Source organism: Oncorhynchus nerka, unplaced genomic scaffold (assembly GCF_034236695.1).
Source record: "Oncorhynchus nerka isolate Pitt River unplaced genomic scaffold, Oner_Uvic_2.0 unplaced_scaffold_1348, whole genome shotgun sequence".
Lineage (NCBI taxonomy): Eukaryota > Metazoa > Chordata > Actinopteri > Salmoniformes > Salmonidae > Oncorhynchus > Oncorhynchus nerka.
The window spans coordinates 91,501-97,500 of NW_027039998.1; the positions used below are offsets into that span (position 1 = coordinate 91,501).

General features: G+C 41.0%; 1 pseudogene; it reads right to left on the reverse strand.

The window, feature by feature from the left end:
- The window catches only part of LOC115120855 (solute carrier family 15 member 1-like), an 84,698-nt pseudogene that overhangs the window by 54,255 nt on the left and 24,443 nt on the right, over positions 1–6,000 (reverse strand).

A 6,000-nucleotide genomic window follows, 5' to 3' on the forward strand; every position in this document is an offset into this window, starting at 1 on the left:
GTGTCTGTGTGTTATTAGACTGTCTCATCCCTTACTGTCTGTATGTTACTAGACTGTCTCATCCCTTACTGTCTGTATGTTACTAGACTGTCTCATCCCTTACTGTCTGTATGTTATTAGACTGTCTAACCTCCTTACTGTCTGTATGTTACTAGACTGTGTGTTACTAGACTGTCTTACCCCTTACTGTCTATATGTTATTAGACTGTCTTACCCCTTACTGTCTGTATGTTACTAGACTGTCTAACCCCCTTACTGTCTGTATGTTACTAGACTGTCTTACCCCTTACTGTCTGTATGTTACTAGACTGTCTTACCTCCTTACTGTCTGTATGTTACTAGACTGTGTGTTACTAGACTGTCTTACCCCTTACTGTCTGTATGTTACTAGACTGTCTAACCTCCTTACTGTCTGTATGTTACTAGACTGTCTCATCCCTTACTGTCTGTATGTTACTAGACTGTCTTACCTCCTTACTGTCTGTGTGTTACTAGACTGTCTTAGCCCTTACTGTCTGTATGTTATTAGACTGTCTTACCTCCTTACTGTCTGTATGTTACTAGACTGTCTTAGCCCTTACTGTCTGTGTGTTACTAGACTGTCTCATCCCTTACTGTCTGTATGTTATTTGACTGTCTCATCCCTTACTGTCTGTGTGTTATTTGACTGTCTCATCCCTTACTGTCTGTGTGTTATTAGACTGTCTAACCTCCTTACTGTCTGTGTGTTACTAGACTGTCTTACCCCTTACTGTCTGTATGTTACTAGACTGTCTAACCTCCTTACTGTCTGTATGTTATTAGACTGTCTCATCCCTTACTGTCTGTATGTTATTAGACTGTCTCATCCCTTACTGTCTGTATGTTATTAGACTGTCTCATCCCTTACTGTCTGTATGTTACTAGACTGTCTCATCCCTTACTGTCTGTATGTTACTAGACTGTCTCATCCCTTACTGTCTGTATGTTATTAGACTGTCTCATCCCTTACTGTCTGTATGTTACTAGACTGTCTCATCCCTTACTGTCTGTATGTTATTAGACTGTCTCATCCCTTACTGTCTGTATGTTACTAGACTGTCTCATCCCTTACTGTCTGTATGTTATTAGACTGTCTCATCCCTTACTGTCTGTATGTTACTAGACTGTCTCATCCCTTACTGTCTGTATGTTACTAGACTGTCTCATCCCTTACTGTTACTAGACTGTCTCATCCCTTACTGTCTGTATGTTATTAGACTGTCTCATCCCTTACTGTCTGTATGTTACTAGACTGTCTCATCCCTTACTGTCTGTATGTTACTAGACTGTCTCATCCCTTACTGTCTGTATGTTACTAGACTGTCTCATCCCTTACTGTCTGTATGTTACTAGACTGTCTAACCTCCTTACTGTCTGTGTGTTACTTAGACTGTCTATCCTCCTTACTGTCTGTATGTTATTAGACTGTCTAACCTCCTTACTGTCTGTATGTTATTAGACTGTCTAACCTCCTTACTGTCTGTATGTTACTAGACTGTCTCACCCCTTACTGTCTGTATGTTACTAGACTGTCTAACCTCCTTACTGTCTGTATGTTACTAGACTGTCTTACATCCCCTTACTGTCTGTATGTTATTAGACTGTCTCATCCCTACTGTCTATATGTTACTAGACTGTCTCATCCCTTACTGTCTGTATGTTACTAGACTGTCTCATCCCTTACTGTCTGTGTGTTACTAGACTGTCTCATCCCTTACTGTCTGTATGTTACTAGACTGTCTCATCCCTTACTGTCTGTATGTTATTAGACTGTCTCATCCCTGTCTTACTGTCTGTCTGTGTTACTAGACTGTCTGTTACTAGACCCCCCTTACTGTCTGTATGTTACTAGACTGTCTCATCCCTTACTGTCTGTATGTTACTAGACTGTCTCATCCCTTACTGTCTGTATGTTACTAGACTGTCTCATCCCTTACTGTCTGTATGTTACTAGACTGTCTCATCCCTTACTGTCTGTATGTTATTCGACTGTCTTACCCCCTTACTGTCTGTATGTTACTAGACTGTCTCATCCCTTACTGTCTGTATGTTACTAGACTGTCTCATCCCTTAATGTCTGTATGTTACTAGACTGTCTCATCCCTTACTGTCTGTATGTTACTAGACTGTCTAACCCCCTTACTGTCTGTATGTTACTAGACTGTCTAAACCCCTTACTGTCTGTATGTTACTAGACTGTCTCATCCCTTACTGTCTGTATGTTACTAGACTGTCTAACCCCCTTACTGTCTGTATGTTACTAGACTGTCTAACCCCCTTACTGTCTGTATGTTACTAGACTGTCTCATCCCTTACTGTCTGTATGTTACTAGACTGTCTCATCCCTTAATGTCTGTATGTTACTAGACTGTCTCATCCCTTACTGTCTGTATGTTACTAGACTGTCTTACCTCCTTACTGTCTGTATGTTACTAGACTGTCTCATCCCTTACTGTCTGTGTGTTATTAGACTGTCTCATCCCTTACTGTCTGTATGTTACTAGACTGTCTCATCCCTTACTGTCTGTATGTTACTAGACTGTCTTACCCCCTTACTGTCTGTATGTTACTAGACTGTCTCATCCCTTACTGTCTGTGTGTTATTAGACTGTCTCATCCCTTACTGTCTGTATGTTACTAGACTGTCTCATCCCTTACTGTCTGTATGTTACTAGACTGTCTAACCTCCTTACTGTCTGTATGTTACTAGACTGTCTCATCCCTTACTGTCTGTATGTTACTAGACTGTCTTACCCCCTTACTGTCTGTATGTTACTAGACTGTCTCATCCCTTACTGTCTGTATGTTACTAGACTGTCTTACCTCCTTACTGTCTGTATGTTACTAGACTGTCTCATCCCTTACTGTCTGTGTTTTATTAGACTGTCTCATCCCTTACTGTCTGTATGTTACTAGACTGTCTAACCTCCTTACTGTCTGTGTGTTACTAGACTGTCTCATCCCTTACTGTCTGTATGTTACTAGACTGTCTTACCCCCTTACTGTCTGTATGTTATTAGACTGTCTCATCCCTTACTGTCTGTATGTTACTAGACTGTCTTACCCCCTTACTGTCTGTATGTTATTAGACTATCTCATCCCTTACTGTCTATATGTTACTAGACTGTCTCATCCCTACTGTCTATATGTTACTAGACTGTCTCATCCCTTACTGTCTATATGTTACTAGACTGTCTAACCTCCTTACTGTCTGTATGTTATTAGACTGTCTTACCCCGATACACTTGCAGACCTCCAGCATAATGTTGCCTTTAGGAGCAGTCTTGTTGTACATGCCACTGCCCATAATGAACACGACTGTGGAAACACAGAAAGACATCCACCTCTGTTAGACAGACAGAGTTCAGAGTTCAGATCAATACTGCTGGTCGATAGAGGCAAGGAGAGGAAGGAAGCTCCTCCATGTAATGGTAACAGTACTCACTGAGAGCCACCACCATGAGGGCTGCAGGGACGCCGAAGGCCAGAGGATAACACTTCTGTTGGGAGTGGATACCACACTCCTGGCCTGGAGGAGGGAACACACATGCTTCTGGCTCACTGCGCTATTGGATGGAGGAACTGGCCCTATAGCACAGGCATAACCATAGTCTGACCAGGTATTGTGTTAGTTTAGGGTGAGTAATGTCAAGTCTGACCAGGTATTGTGTTAGTTTAGGGTTAGTAGTAGTCAAGTCTGACCAGGTATTGTGTTAGTTTAGGGTTAGTCTGACCAGGCATTGTGTTAGTTTAGGGTTAGTAATGTCAAGTCTGACCAGGCATTGTGTTAGTTTAGGGTTAGTAATGTCAAGTCTGACCAGGCATTGTGTTAGTTTAGGGTTAGTAATGTCAAGTCTGACCAGGCATTGTGTTAGTTTAGGGTTAGTAATGTCAAGTCTGACCAGGTATTGTGTTAGTTTAGGGTTAGTAATGTCAAGTCTGACCAGGCATTGTGTTAGTTTAGGGTTAGTAATGTCAAGTCTGACCAGGTATTGTGTTAGTTTAGGGTTAGTCTGACCAGGTATTGTGTTAGTTTAGGGTTAGTAATGTCAAGTCTGACCAGGTATTGTGTTAGTTTAGGGTTAGTAATGTCAAGTCTGACCAGGTATTGTGTTAGTTTAGGGTTAGTAATGTCATAGTTTAGGGTTAGTAATGTCAAGTCTGACCAGGCATTGTGTTAGTTTAGGGTTAGTAATGTCAAGTCTGACCAGGCATTGTGTTAGTTTAGGGTTAGTAATGTCAAGTCTGACCAGGCATTGTGTTAGTTTAGGGTTAGTAATGTCAAGTCTGACCAGGTATTGTGTTAGTTTAGGGTTAGTCTGACCAGGTATTGTGTTAGTTTAGGGTTAGTAATGTCAAGTCTGACCAGGTATTGTGTTAGTTTAGGGTTAGTCTGACCAGGTATTGTGTTAGTTTAGGGTTAGTAATGTCAAGTCTGACCAGGCATTGTGTTAGTTTAGGGTTAGTAATGTCAAGTCTGACCAGGCATTGTGTTAGTTTAGGGTTAGTAATGTCAAGTCTGACCAGGCATTGTGTTAGTTTAGGGTTAGTAATGTCAAGTCTGACCAGGTATTGTGTTAGTTTAGGGTTAGTCTGACCAGGTATTGTGTTAGTTTAGGGTTAGTAATGTCAAGTCTGACCAGGTATTGTGTTAGTTTAGGGTTAGTAATGTCAAGTCTGACCAGGTATTGTGTTAGTTTAGGGTTAGTAATGTCATAGTTTAGGGTTAGTAATGTCAAGTCTGACCAGGCATTGTGTTAGTTTAGGGTTAGTAATGTCAAGTCTGACCAGGCATTGTGTTAGTTTAGGGTTAGTAATGTCAAGTCTGACCAGGCATTGTGTTAGTTTAGGGTTAGTAATGTCAAGTCTGACCAGGTATTGTGTTAGTTTAGGGTTAGTAATGTCAAGTCTGACCAGGCATTGTGTTAGTTTAGGGTTAGTAATGTCATAGTTTAGGGTTAGTAATGTCAAGTCTGACCAGGTATTGTGTTAGTTTAGGGTTAGTAATGTCATAGTTTAGAGTTAGTAATGTCAAGTCTGACCAGGTATTGTGTTAGTTTAGAGTTAGTAATGTCAAGTCTGACCAGGCATTGTGTTAGTTTAGGGTTAGTCTGACCAGGTATTGTGTTAGTTTAGGGTTAGTAATGTCAAGTCTGACCAGGCATTGTGTTAGTTTAGGGTTAGTAGTAGTCAAGCCTGACCAGGTATTGTGTTAGTTTAGGGTTAGTCTGACCAAGTATTGTGTTAGTTTAGGGTTAGTAATGTCATAGTTTAGGGTTAGTCTGACCAGGCATTGTGTTAGTTTAGGGTTAGTCTGACCAGGCATTGTGTTAGTTTAGGGTTAGTCTGACCAGGCATTGTGTTAGTTTAGGGTTAGTAATGTCAAGTCTGACCAGGTATTGTGTTAGTTTAGGGTTAGTAATGTCAAGTCTGACCAGGCATTGTGTTAGTTTAGGGTTAGTAATGTCAAGTCTGACCAGGCATTGTGTTAGTTTAGGGTTAGTAATGTCAAGTCTGACCAGGTATTGTGTTAGTTTAGGGTTAGTAATGTCAAGTCTGACCAGGCATTGTGTTAGTTTAGGGTTAGTCTGACCAGGCATTGTGTTAGTTTAGGGTTAGTAATGTCATAGTTTAGGGTTAGTAATGTCAAGTCTGACCAGGGATTGTGTTAGTTTAGGGTTAGTAATGTCAAGTCTGACCAGGCATTGTGTTAGTTTAGGGTTAGTCTGACCAGGCATTGTGTTAGTTTAGGGTTAGTAATGTCAAGTCTGACCAGGTATTGTGTTAGTTTAGGGTTAGTAATGTCAAGTCTGACCAGGCATTGTGTTAGTTTAGGGTTATGGTCGTACCTCTGAGGATGGGTGTAATGACAGTAGACAGGAGGACAGGTATTGTGTTAGTTTAGGGTTATGGTCGTACCTCTGAGGATGGGTGTAATGACAGTAGACAGGAGGACAGGTATTGTGTTAGTTTAGGGTT